The following is a 13,724-nucleotide window of genomic DNA, read 5'->3' on the forward strand; positions in this document are numbered from 1 at the left end:
TCGGGCTACTAAAAACGCCTTACTATACTATGTCGTTTTTTCAGGCTAAAAAGGCCTTACTATATATACTATGTCGTTTTTTTCGGGCTAAAAAGGCCTTACTATACATGGTCGTTTTTTTCGGGCTAAAAACACCTTACTATACTATGTCATTTTTTTCGGGCTAAAAAGGCCTTATTATACATGGTCGTTTTATTCGGGCTACTAAAAACGCCTTACTTTACTATGTCGTTTTTTCGGGCTAAAAAGGCCTTACTATACTGTCGTTTTTTTCGGGCTAAAAAGGCCTTACTATACATGGTCGTTTTTTTCGGGCTAAAAACACCTTACTATATATACTATGTCGTTTTTTTCGGGCTAAAAACGCCTTACTATACTATGTTGTTTTTTTCGGGCTACTAAAAACGCCTTACTATACTATGTCGTTTTTTCGGGCTAAAAAGGCCTTACTATATATACTATGTCATTTTTTTCGGGCTAAAAAGGCCTTATTATACATGGTCGTTTTTTTCGGGCTAAAAACGCCTTACTATACTATGTCGTTTTTTTCGGGCTACTAAAAACGCCTTACTATACTATGTCGTTTTTTCGGGCTAAAAAGGCCTTACTATACTATGTCGTTTTTTTCGGGCTAAAAAGGCCTTACTATACATGGTCGTTTTTTTCGGGCTAAAAACACCTTACTATATATACTATGTCGTTTTTTTCGGGCTAAAAAGGCCTTACTATACTATGTCGTTTTTTTCGGGCTAAAAACACCTTACTATACTATGTCGTTTTTTTCGGGCTACTAAAAACGCCTTACTATACTGTGTCGTTTTTTCGGGCTAAAAAGGCCTTACTATACTATGTCGTTTTTTTTCGGGCTAAAAATGCCTTACTATACATGGTCGTTTTTTTCGGGCTAAAAAGGCCTTACTATACATGGTCGTTTTTTTCGGGCTAAAAAGGCCTTACTATGTCGTTTTTTTCGGGCTAAAAACGCCTTACTATACTATGTCGTTTTTTCGGACTAAAAACACCTTACTATACATGGTCGTTTTTTTCAGGCTAAAAACGCCTTACTATACTATGTCATTTTTTTCGGGCTAAAAAGGCCTTACTATACATGGTCGTTTTTTTCAGGCTAAAAATGCCTTACTATACATGGTTGGTTTTTTTCGGGCTAAAAAGGCCTTACTATACATGGTCGTTTTTTTCGGCCTAAAAAGGCCTTACTATACTATGTCGTTTTTTTCGGGCTAAAAAGGCCTTACTATACATGGTCCTTTTTTTTGCTAAAAACGCGTTGCTATACATGGTCGTTTTTTGGGGGCAAAAAACGCCTTACTATACATGGTCGTTTTTTTCGGCTCAAAACGCCTTACTATACATGGTCGTTTTTTTTCGGCTAAAAACGGCTTGCTATACATGGTCGTTTTTTTTCGGCTCAAAACGCCTTACTATACATGGTCGTTTTTTTTCGGCTAAAAACGGCTTGCTATACATGGTCGTTTTTTTTGGCAAAAAACGCCTTCTATATATGTCATTTAGTTCGGCTCAAAACGCCTTACTATACATGGTTGTTTTTTGGGGGCAAAAAACGCCTTACTATACATGGTCGTTTTTTTCGGCTAAAAACGCCTTGCTATACACGGTCGTTTTTTTTCGGCAAAAAACGCCTTGCTACACATGGTCGTTTTTTCGGTTCAAAACGCCTTACTATACATGGTCATTTTTTTCGGCTCAAAACGCCTTACTATACATGGTCGTTCTTTTTTCGGCTAAAAACGCCTTTCTATACACGGTCGTTTTTTTGGGGCTAAAAACGCCTTACTCTACATGGTCTTTTTTTATGGGGCTAAAAACCCCTTAGTTTACATGGTGGTTATTTTCGGCTAAAAACGCCTTACTATACATGGTCGTTTTTTTCGGCTAAAAACGCCTTACTATACATGGTCGTTTTTTTCAGCAAAAAACGCCTTACTATACAAGGTCGTTTTTTCGGGCTAAAAACACCTTACTATACATGGTCGTTTTTTTTCGGCTAAAAAAACGCCTTACTATACATGGTTGTTTTCTTCGGCTAAAAAACGCCTTACAATACATGGTTGTTTATTTCGGCTAAAAACGCCTAACTATACATAGTCGTTTTTTTTCGGCTGAAAACGGCTTGCTATACATGGTCGTTTTTTTCGGCAAAAAACGCCTTCTATATATGTCATTTAGTTCGGCTCAAAACGCCTTACTATACATGGTCATTTTTTTCTGCTCAAAACGCCTTACTATTTAATACATGGTCGTTCTTTTTTCGGCTAAAAACGCCTTTCTATACATGGTCGTTTTTTTGGGGCTAAAAACGCCTTACTATACATGGTGGTTATTTTCGGCTAAAAACGCCTTACTATACTATGTCATTTTTTTCGGGCTAAAAAGGCCTTACTATACATGGTCGTTTTTTTTCGGCAAAAAACGCCTTGCTATACATGGTCGTTTTTTTCGGCTAATAACGGCTTACTATACATGGTCGTTTTTTTCGACTAAAAACGGCTTACTATAGATGGTCGTTTTTTCCGGGTTAAAAACGGGTTACTATACATGGTCGTTTTTTCCGGGTTAAAAACGCCTTACTATACATGGTCGTTTTTTCGGGCTAAAAAGGCCTTACTATACATGGTCGTTTTTTTTCGGGCTAAAAAGGCCTTACTATACATGGTAGTTTTTTTCGGGCTAAAAACGGCTTACTATACTATGTCGTTTTTTTTCGGGCTAAAAACGCCTTACTATATACATGGTCGTTTTTTTCGGCTAAAAACGCCTTACTATACATGGTCGTTTTTTTGGGGCTAAAAACACCTTACTATACATGGTCGTTTTTTTTCGGCTAAAAACGCCTTACTATACATGGTCGTTTTTTCCCTGCACAAAACGCCTTACTATACAAGGTCGTTTTTTTCGGCTAAAAACGGCTTACTATACATGGTGGTTTTTTTCGGCTCAAAACGCCTTACTATACATGGTCATTTTTTTCGGCTCAAAACTCCTTATTATATATGTTTTTTTCGGCTAAAAACGCCTTACTATACATGGTCTTTTTTTGGGGGCTAAAAACGCCTTACTACACATGGTCGTTTTTTTTCGGCTAAAAACGCCTTATTATACATGGTCGTTTTTTTCGGCTTAAAAAAACGCCTTACTATACATGGTTGTTTTCTTTGGCTAAAAAACGCCTTACAATACATGGTTGTTTATTTCGGCTAAAAACGCCCAACTATACATAGTCGTTTTTTTCCGGCTAAAAACTCTTTACTATACATGGTCGTTTTTTCGGCTAAAAACGCCTTACTATACTATGTCGTTTTTTCGGGCTACTAAAAACGCCTTACTATACTATGTCGTTTTTTCGGGCTGAAAACGCCTTACTATACATGGTCTTTTTTTCTGCCTAAAAACGCCTTACTATGTAGTTTTTTTTCTGCCTAAAAACGCCTTACTATACATGGTCGTTTTTTGGGGGCTAAAAACGCCTTACTATACATGGTCTTTTTTTGGGGCTAAAAACGCCTTACTATACATGGTCTTTTTTTTTCGGCTAAAAGATTTCGGGCTTTTACCGGGGGAACTTTGATGGAGGCGAAGAGCTCCCGTCAGCTCTCTCTCTCTCGATTGCAACACGGCAACGCAATCCGGTCCAAAATGTCAATCGCCCATAAGCTCGGCTCTTTGCTTTTTAATTTCTTGAATGCATGTAAACATACGGTGCTGTGCAATCAAATTTGGTCCCTTCAATTTTCTCAGTCAACTGGTCAACTTTGTTTCGGTTGCAGGTGACCAACAGAGGATTGCTGGAGGTTCCCTGAGCACATTTGGTTCATGTCATATTTGCAGTCTGATGTACTTCCTGCCTGGCTTTCCTCGTTTCCACATGGCATTACTTTTCCTCCTCCCCTGTCATCAGCAAGCACACGCGCGCACGCGCGCCCTCCACACACACACACACACACACACACACACACACACACACACACACACACACACACACACTTCCTGTAGCCTGGAGAAAGGCAGCTGCAAAAGGCTTCGGTGGCGCAGGCTGACGAGAAGTGACAGGTCTCTGTATCAGTGGCCTTCCTCTGACAGTTGACAGACGCGACGGGGGCACACACTTGGGCAGAGAAGGAGAGGCAAAAAATAAATAAATCAATAAAAAAAAATCGGTCGCCACGCAGGAAAAGGAGGCGACGCCGTCGAGTGACAGCCTTCTGAATAAACACGTCATCCCGTCTGCCAGTGTTCACCCTGACCTGAAAAATGCATGACAAGACTTCGGACAAAAGCAAGGTTACATGTACATGCCATCATTCATACGTCAATTTCAAACTGGAAGAGTGTGGTGAACGTTTTCTTGAGTTGCGTTACAAACAACAACAACACAAAATTTGAAGTAATTTCTCTCAGGAATATTTTTTTTTATTTTTGCGAAAAATTGTGTTTAAGGTAGCAACAGTGGCGATAAAAGGCTTTTTTGCTCATAAATTTATGATGGATGATATTCATAAGCATGTTATTGTAAAACAGTTGACAATCATGTCATTATTAATTTCTCTACAACACAATTTTGTGTTGTTTGATGGAAAGGGAAAAAAGAAATCACAGAAAAAAATCACAACACTTTGAGACTTTCATTTTGGTCAAAATAATGTTCCGGAAGTTAAGAAAATGACTGCCTAATAAAATGAATGTACTGTCAATCTTATTTTTATTTTAAAGTTCATTTCATCCTCAAAATATGAGTTTATTTTCCTTGAATTCCAACTTCATTAAAAAAAAAACATTTTGTGGAAAATTCCAAAGAAAAAAGAAAAAAACGAAAACTAAAACTTTTTTTTTTTTTGTGCAAATCGTCATTTTATCTCCGCCATCGTTCTCGATCTAATTAGGGGCGGCCTGATGCGAAGAGTGACAGGTCGCCAGCCCTCGATAGACGGCGGTGAAAGAAGTGACGAGAGTTAAATGGAGCGGATTAGCATAAGCCAACGACAACTCTGTTCAAAGCTCATTTGAAGTGGGGGGGGGGGGGGGGGGGGTGACATGACTGTGCCAATTTAGAGAGAATTCAATCTGTCGCCATCAAGCGATAGGATGTCTGAAAAGAGCAATTTACGCAAAAGGCGGCATCATATCAGATTCTGCGCTCCATTTCCTGCCTTTCTTATCAGCCGTCGTCGGGCAGATTAGGAAATAATGCAGTCGATCATTTGGAGAGGCGGCGCTAATGTTGGAGAGGCCATCGGCTTGTTGGCAAAAAATGGCTGCAAAATTGACCAAGTGTTGTTTGGTTTGGCTAATCCAGCGGAGCGCTCGGCCAATTTTGCACGTTTCACGCTGGTTTCTCGAGGCGACTGCCGCGATTCGCCACGTTGGAACGTTTGGCATTGCTTGACCTTTCAATTGGAAACTGTGCAATCAATGAATAACTTTTGTCACCCTATAGAAATATGTAAGGATGAAATTCTTTTCCAATGACACCTGTCATCAACTTAAAACGTGCAACCTTCGCGATTATGAAACATTTTTTTTTTCGCGGTTGCCCAAGCACTCTTCATCCATACAATATTCTCTACAACACAACACCAAATTGTGCTCCAGTTAAAACTTTGAGGGTGCGTTAATTGTGGCGTTTGGGCGCTTGCCCTTACCGAAACGGCGAAAAACGCGCGTCCAAAATCTGGTGAAAACGTCACGCTGTGATTATTGTGATGAATGACGACGGTGCGCGAGGACCGCTATGATCGCTGCTCCGTTTGCCCAAATGGCACTTCAACGCTCCGCGGGAGACGCCTGCGAATAACATTGCGATGACTGCATGCGGAAGGAGGCGTCCAACGTGCGCGCGTGTGTGTGTGTGTGTGTGTGTTTGCGTGTGGTGTGATAAATGCGCTCGCTCTCATAATCTATGTGCTTGAAAATATGATGTATGTGAGGATGAACTCTGAATTATAAGGCAAAGAGTGACTCATTCATCTTCCCACTTAGGTGGGGAGTGGACCAGAGGAATCCATTTGCCGTGTTTGTGTTTTATATGCTTTAGACACACACACACACACACACACACACGACAGAGAGAGCGAGAGAGTGGGAGAGAGCGAGAGAGTGTGTGTGAGAGAGAGAGAGAGTCGAGAGAGAGGGTGCAAGAGAGAGAGGACCTAGCGAGGTCCATGTTGGGCCTCATGCGTGCTGTGCTGTGCGTTCAACGGAGAAAAATTTCATCCAAAATTAATTATTATAGTTTAATACGAACAAAGCGCAACGCCGGTCGGGTTCATGAAACGAGCCTTGATGTGTATCGCATCAACTGTTTCGTGGATGTATTGTACTACCCCTAGTGGGGAAGGCGCACCCACACTAGAAGGAGCAGCACAATGTCCATTTCATTACATGAAAAAGTCACAACATTCCATCGAGCGTATGCTAACATGCTGCATTGCACACTAACACATGTAAAATATTCATTCATTCATTCATCTTCCGTACCGCTTGATCTTCACGAGGGTCGCGGGGGATGCTGGAGCCTATCCCAGCTGTCTCCGGGCAGTAGGCGGGGGACACCCTGAATCGGTTGCCAGCCAATCGCAGGGCACACAGACACGAACAACCATCCACGCTCACATTCACACCTAGGGACAATTTAGAGCGTCCAATCAGCCTGCCAGGCATGTTTTTGGAATGTGGGAGGAAACCGGAGCACCCGGGGAAAACCCACGCAGGCCCGGGGAGAACATGCAAACTCCACACAGGGAGGCTGGAGCTGGAATCGAACCCGGTACCTCTGCACTGTGAAGCCCACGTGCTAACCACTGGACTACCGGGCTGCCCACATGTAAAATATTTTTTTTTTAAAAATGCTAACGCAGCTTGAAAGTCCTCCGTTGACGTGGCACGTTTGATCATAACCGCAGCTACTGTCAGCCCCCACACCGCCTTGAGATTGATGAGCGGGTTGTGCGTCGCCGGAGTCGGCGAAAGAAAGACGTGCATTGATTGAAAGCCCCCGATAGTCCCGTCGCGTGGCGTCACCAACAACATCACTTATTTTGCATTCCGATGTGCCGATTGAGAACTGCGCGCGCCGGTGACAAATGCGGATGGAAAGCGACTCGGACTCAAATGATAACGGCATCCATCTTTGACAGACACGGTTAAAATATTTCATCATTGATTCGGAGGCTGCCGAGTTGTCGTTTGACCCTGAAGGGATGGAAATGCCATGTGGGGATATTTGCTTTTTTTTTTTTTTTTGCCTCACCTCGCGACATCTCGATGACACGCAAGTCAATTGAAGCTACTCAATTTACATCATCATTGCCAAGAAAATAAGTTGAAGTGAGTTGAGGAACACCGACAAAGATGCCATTTTGTGGCACACCCATGCCGATGGACGATGTGAAAGTGAGTCGAGGGACTTCATTTGGACAAACTTAACACTTTACCGCAATCGTGATGCCGAAGAACTAAGTTGAAGTGAGGCGTCGCGCTTCAGTAATACAAAAATAGTGCTTGCCGCAATCTTGGGCCATCTGAACGGGATTAAAGTTGTCATTGCTCAAGACTGAAGTCGTATTTCAATCAATTAGCTAATTGGTGAATTTTAGTCGTCTGCTAACTGTTCAGACTTTTCTAAGAGGATTGAAAGATTTGACATGTAAAGCGCGTTTAATTCCAAATGAGACAGCGGGAAGATTTTGAGGTCTGACAGAGGGGGTTATAGGCGCGGGGGGGGGGGGGGGTGATGCAGGTCTGGACCCCCCACCGCAGCTGCGCTTGCCATATGGAGGATATGAAGTGACGGCTTTCATGGAACAATCTCAATTGTTTTCTGACGCAATAGATTGAGAAAAGTAAAGGTGGGGGGGGGGGGCGGGAGGTGAGAAATTTAACCATCTATTATATCTACAAAACATTGATTTGAAATTTTTTTGGAGGAGAGGCTCACTGTGCCGCACTGAAACAAATCCCGAACGGAGCAGCCAGGAACGCTCTCAATGCGAACGTTCTCCGAGTGTGACAGAAAAGACGCAAGAGGGAATAACGGGGGCTGAAAAAAATCATTGAGAGCAACATTTTTGTTTTTGTTGCAAAAATGATTGATGAGTAAAAATGATTCGAGCAACAGTCCGTATGTGCTGCACGCTGGACGATTTCAATCGAGTGGACAATGCCGAGTCATGACTCGGAAAAGGCTAATCTAAATTGTCGTTTGGTGCACGAATGCTCCCGTAAGCTCTTCAGGAAATGAAGCGCCGATTAAAGTTTGGACCGCCGTTCTTCAGAAGTTGGGTGAACTCGCCCTAAGACGAGCGACGTCGCCTACGCGGGAAGCGGAGAGCGTGACGAGACATTAAAACATTCCCGATGAAAGGTGCGTCGCCACAGCTTGTCAGTGCCTCACCTACCCCCCCAAACCCCTCCCACCCCCACTACTGCAAGATGAAAGGGGTCTCGGCGTCTTCCGTCGTCGGGGGTTCAAGGATTTGTCGGTTAAGATTCCAACAAACACTTCCACAATAATTACAAGTAGACTTTTCTTCAACGCCACGGGCGAAGGTGATGAGCCTTTAATTGTCACTTTTTATTAGCCCCCCCCCCCCCTCCCCGAGGCCGTTATTCTGCGATTAAAAGGCGCGCGTCGGGATCGAGCGGGGGGTATTTAGTTCAGGTATTAGTCGGGAAATGAAGGTGTCGTCGTCATGCCAAAGTTCCCCTGACACCTTTTTTTTGGAACCACTTTAGGGCTTACCGATTCCTAAAGCTTCCTTTAAAAGTGCCCGTCGCATCCTTCACAAGTTGGCTTTGCGTCCTTCTCCGAGGAGCAAAACCGCTCAACTGACCGGACAAGTTGCAGTCGGATTACGGCGCCAAAGGGGACATATATTTCTGTTCATGTTTACGAACAAAAGTTAAAAAATATATAATAATAAATTGACCGGCAATCAGTTATTTGAATAAAATTCACATATGATTGGTTTTTGACTTCTCCTACAATTATGACTTATTCTCATGAAACCAACTTTCAAAAAAAAAAATCCCAAAACAAAGGTCATGCCATTTCCCGTTTTTTTCCCCCTCAACTCACCAAACGTAATATTTTCACTCACCAGATATTTTTCCATCACTCGATGTCAGTTGTCATCGTCAAGAGAATCGACTCTTCGGAGGAACTACGATGCTAAGCGAGCTAGCAAAACATCCCTTTGAAAAAAACAGCATTTGGACGGAAGCAAATTTGAAAAGCACAAAACAAATAAACAAAAAAAACAATGTATGAGTGAAGCGACCGGCAACGGCAGACAAAAAGCATCGCATTAAAAAAAAGCGCACAAAAATACATCTAATAGGATTATCGCTTGTGTTTGTTTGTCACGCCGGATCAAGGAAAATTGCAGTTACGACCAAAAGAGCTTAGAGGCACGCCGTTATCGGCCCCACGACTGAATATTTGCATATTTGTTTCAAGCCTTTGAATTCTCCATTTTTAATTGGTTGCTTAATAATCGTGCAGGAAGACAAAAAGTGACGTCTGAGTAGGAGGGAATTTTTTTTTTGGGGGGGGGGGGATAAAAAAATAAAACAGCCTGGCAGTCATCAGGAAGGTTGTGGGTTGAGCACTTACGTGTGTCAACAATAAAAAAAACATTTCATTTTTTGTTGAGGTACCTTCAGGGATGTCTGAGGGTCTTCTCAAGTGTCCTCGCCTGCTACGGCGCAGCCTTCCACCAGCGAGGCGGGATGCCATTTTCTACCTGAAAAAAAAAAGTTTCCATGACCAAGTTAGCTGACAGTAACATTTTCAAAATATTTCATAACGAAATTCTGACTATGCCGTCTACATGTTGATGCCACAATGTATTTATTTAGACGGCACATTTCATACACAAGATAACTCAATGTGCTTCACAATCTAAAGTACACCATTCAAAAGCAAGATACTGTACCGTGTTTTAGTCTGACAGTATGTCAACATCTGTTGTATTTGGTCACCTGGATATTTAAAAAAAAAACAAAGTTGATCTCAATAAGAGTCTGAATTCTGACAACCGACAAAATTTCGTCCTCCCTCGTGGTGGTTGGTCTCCGCGTCTTATTTTTAGGGTTCCTGACATGTCTGACACATTTGCACGTGTCGTGCCGTTATGCGTACGTAAAATAAGACAACTTGGGATGTGACAGTCGCCGGCGACGGCTGTGTGTTGACAGGACGTGATGGCAGGCTATGATCGTCAAAAGGCTTTTCGGTGAGTGGCGGGGAAGCCGTCTTATTTTCCCCGTTTCCTGATCCTATCGTGTCTTTCTCTCGAGCTCCGCTTAAGGTTAAAGACGGGGAAACGGGCTCAATCACAATGGCTAAAAGTTGGAGTCTTACACACACACACACACAAACTTTAGGACTGGACAGCTTTGGAAGGGAACAATACGAGGATGCCGCACCAACAGCGATGATGTGACGCAGCCACTTCCCTTCTCGCCACCCCATTGTCATCCTCCTGTCACTTTTGGGAGCACCGTCGTGACTGGCGGAGAGACGTACATTAAAAGATGTCACACTACAGATAATGATAGGGGCTTCATTTAGGGTTAATGAAATCATACCCCGCCCCCCAAAATATAAAAAGATGGGAACTCCGTTTGAAAAGAAGAACACTGGCAGGATGGCGAGGGATGAGAAACAAACATACTTGTATTCTTTTGTTGCACTATGTAGTTATTTTGACTATGAAAAAGTCATACGTGTAATTAGACAGGGCCCAAAACAATGCCATGGTGCGTTCCAATACGAGTACATATTCAGTTGCCACCAACGTTGCAGGAAAACTCGATTCACATTGTCTTGCAAAGCCATTTTATGTTGCGGGTCGGGAATCGTGGTACACCGAGGACTTCCCGTCCGTGTAGCGTCGCACCTGGAATAAATCCCCCCCCCCCCCTTTGTCTCTCTCCTTCTCGCCCGGTGACAGTCATCGCGACGCCGCCACCTTTATGCATAATGCGGATGCTCGTCGCGGAGGTCGAATGAAAACTCCCGTCGACATGTGTCAGGAGCTCGCCGCGTCGCCTCGGACTAATGATGGCGCGCCGGCCGGCCCGCTGCCCTCAGCATATGCCCGCTCCCACGTAAAGCGAACCCACGGGGAAGAGTTCGTCATGCTGATTAAAAGCCCCCCTTGCCCCCCACTCCCACCCTCACTAACAAAGCCCCTCAGAAAAAGACAGCGGGGAACATGAAGCGGTGTCAGGTCGCCCCGGGTGAGGCCTGCGGATGGGTGTCACCTGAATTTAGCCGCCTAATATGACAGCCGCCCGGTGACGGCTTGTCGGCCGAGTGTCACTTTGCCGGAGTTTGGGGGCCCCATTGTCATGCAAAGCATTTGGACCACACGTGAATGAGGCTCGTCACAGTGTCCGCCGAGCCTGCCGGATGAAACGCGGTTGACATCCCCCGACCAGGAATAGTTGTGAATAATGAGCAAATGGCAGCAGCGACAGTTGTAACCTATTTATTTTGTATCTCGCGCACGCACACACACACACACACACACACACACACACACACGTCTCAGGGAGGGTGATGTCACTGTCTGCGGTGTGGTCATCCGGAGTCGTCCACAACCTACTTTTCGCGCGACACGTCCCGACAATTCATATTTTTTCCAGCATTGCGGCCAGCAGTAACACACACGCGCACATTAGCCACCCGCGAAAAAGTTGAACCTACACAAGTCAACACGTTCCAGGTGGATGTTGCCCTTTTCGATTTGTTTTGAGGCCTGTCTCATTTAGTTACTGTTGCTAAGTCTGTCAAGCTTTCAGAATGGATTTTTTTTGTTGTTCCATAGTGAGCATGGAAAACATCCTGTCTTAGGTAAAGCAAACAACAACAATACAGCTTTAAGGAGATAGCGCCTAGGAAAGAAAGGATATCCATCCGTCCGTTATCCGAACCGCTTTCTCCTCACGAGAGCCAATCGCAGCCGACTTGGGTATGACCTCAACTAGTTGCCAGCCATCTATGAAAAAAAAAAAAAAACAGATCGAAATAGTTATCAAAATCGCACTCTTTTTTTTTGTGAAAACAGAAATTGACCAAGAGCTCACCACCCGGGCACAAGTCGGTGATGGATCGGATTCGAGGCTTCATCCATCGGCCGCTTAGGCAGGTGTGATTACTCCGAAAAGGGATCGGCGTTGTCACTTGTTGAATGAAGAGCCTCGTCTTCGCTCTCGGCCTTGACACATGATGGGGCGTGCTATCTGAACAAAAACAACAAGTTCCACTGACAGTAGATGCCAACGCATCTCGGCACGGGTGGGGGTCGGGGGGCGTGTTTGACAAGCCAACTGTCCTTGGCGATTCGAAAACCTTTGGCTTCACAGTCCACCTGTGAAGTTGCTTTCTTGTTTGCTGTCAAACAAGAAATGAGCGCGCCGCTTCCTCAGATGACCCGAGGAAGGAATCACAATGCAATATTTTGGCACCAATGCCAGATACCCGATATTGGTGTACCGGTCCATCCCTAATCAAAATCACACCGAGTAAACTTTTTCTTTTTTTTTCTTCCTCAAGAAAACTTGTGTTTTTCTTGAAAACCCCATGACTTAAGCCTTTGACTATTTTGCCTCTTTGAAGCTTGACATTGTTTTCAGCTCCGCGGGCGCTTGAATGTGGGGTTCAAGCCATTCTCAATGGCCCTCAAACTCTCCAAGGCCAAAGTGAGAGAGACTTCTGAGTACCCACAAGAGAGAGAAAAAAAAAACCCCGGTAAAGAAGGCATCAGATCCCAGTTTTGAGAAAAGGGCGGTGGTGGGGGTCCATTTCATGGAGAGACAGCGCAAGCTTCATTGTTCCTGGGAGTGAAGACGCCCGAGGCGAGCGTTGAAGAGCAGAGTGGGGCGGGACCGTGTCGACTTAAATGCCCTCGGTGGAAATGCGCCGCGGCTTCTTGGTTTTTTATCATCAGGTGCCTGGCGAACGGCAAAGCCAAGCAAGCTCCACGTCAAACACGCGCATCACAAGCTCACGTTTGTCCTCTCTCCATTTTATCTGCAACAGACGACTATATAGGGATTATTATTTTGCCGGTAGAAATACGCATTCAGGGCTCTGAAATTCTGAAATGCAAAACAAAAGTCAATCAAGTCTCCTGAATATGCAACATTAAAAGGAACACGATGGATTTTTTTTTCCCCCCGTTGGTACTTTTTGTGTTACTTGATATTTTCTCTTAAAACACACACACACATACACATTTTAAACTTTATTAAAATGATTCTATCATATTAGAATTAATGTGCTGCTGGTATGTCATATTTCATCTTTGTACCCAAGTGTCCTTGGGCATTTTCAAACCTTTCAAATACGTACTGTACACGGTGACGATGTTGAAGTTTCAACCATTGCATTTATTTTACAACCAAAGACAAAAATAGCATCATTGCAAATTAACAGGATCAGCCTCAGGGGAGAAAAAAAAAAAAGTTGAGAATTCGGTTATTTTTTTTGTTGTCGTTACGAGTGCCTTTGTGTAAACCACATTTGAGGGCGGAAAAAATAAAAGAAAACAAAATCTAACTTTATACACTTTCAGCCATCTTTTGTCTTAGAAAATAACATTATAAAAATTCACACAGTACAAATAATGTGGAATTGGAACAAGCAAGATATGCCGACACGCATCCGCTTGCCGATTATT

At 43.7% G+C, this 13,724-nt stretch overlaps 1 long non-coding RNA gene across 1 annotated transcript in view; it reads right to left on the minus strand.

The window, feature by feature from the left end:
* Positions 1–13,724, minus strand: part of LOC127603810 (uncharacterized) — a 40,590-nt gene that overhangs the window by 4,285 nt on the left and 22,581 nt on the right. Inside the window, exon 2 of the long non-coding RNA XR_007963132.1 lies at positions 9,694–9,779. This is a non-coding gene — a long non-coding RNA (uncharacterized LOC127603810). The remainder of the gene's footprint in view (positions 1–9,693; positions 9,780–13,724) is intronic.

Source organism: Hippocampus zosterae, chromosome 7, assembly GCF_025434085.1.
Source record: "Hippocampus zosterae strain Florida chromosome 7, ASM2543408v3, whole genome shotgun sequence".
Classification (NCBI taxonomy): Eukaryota; Metazoa; Chordata; class Actinopteri; order Syngnathiformes; family Syngnathidae; genus Hippocampus; species Hippocampus zosterae.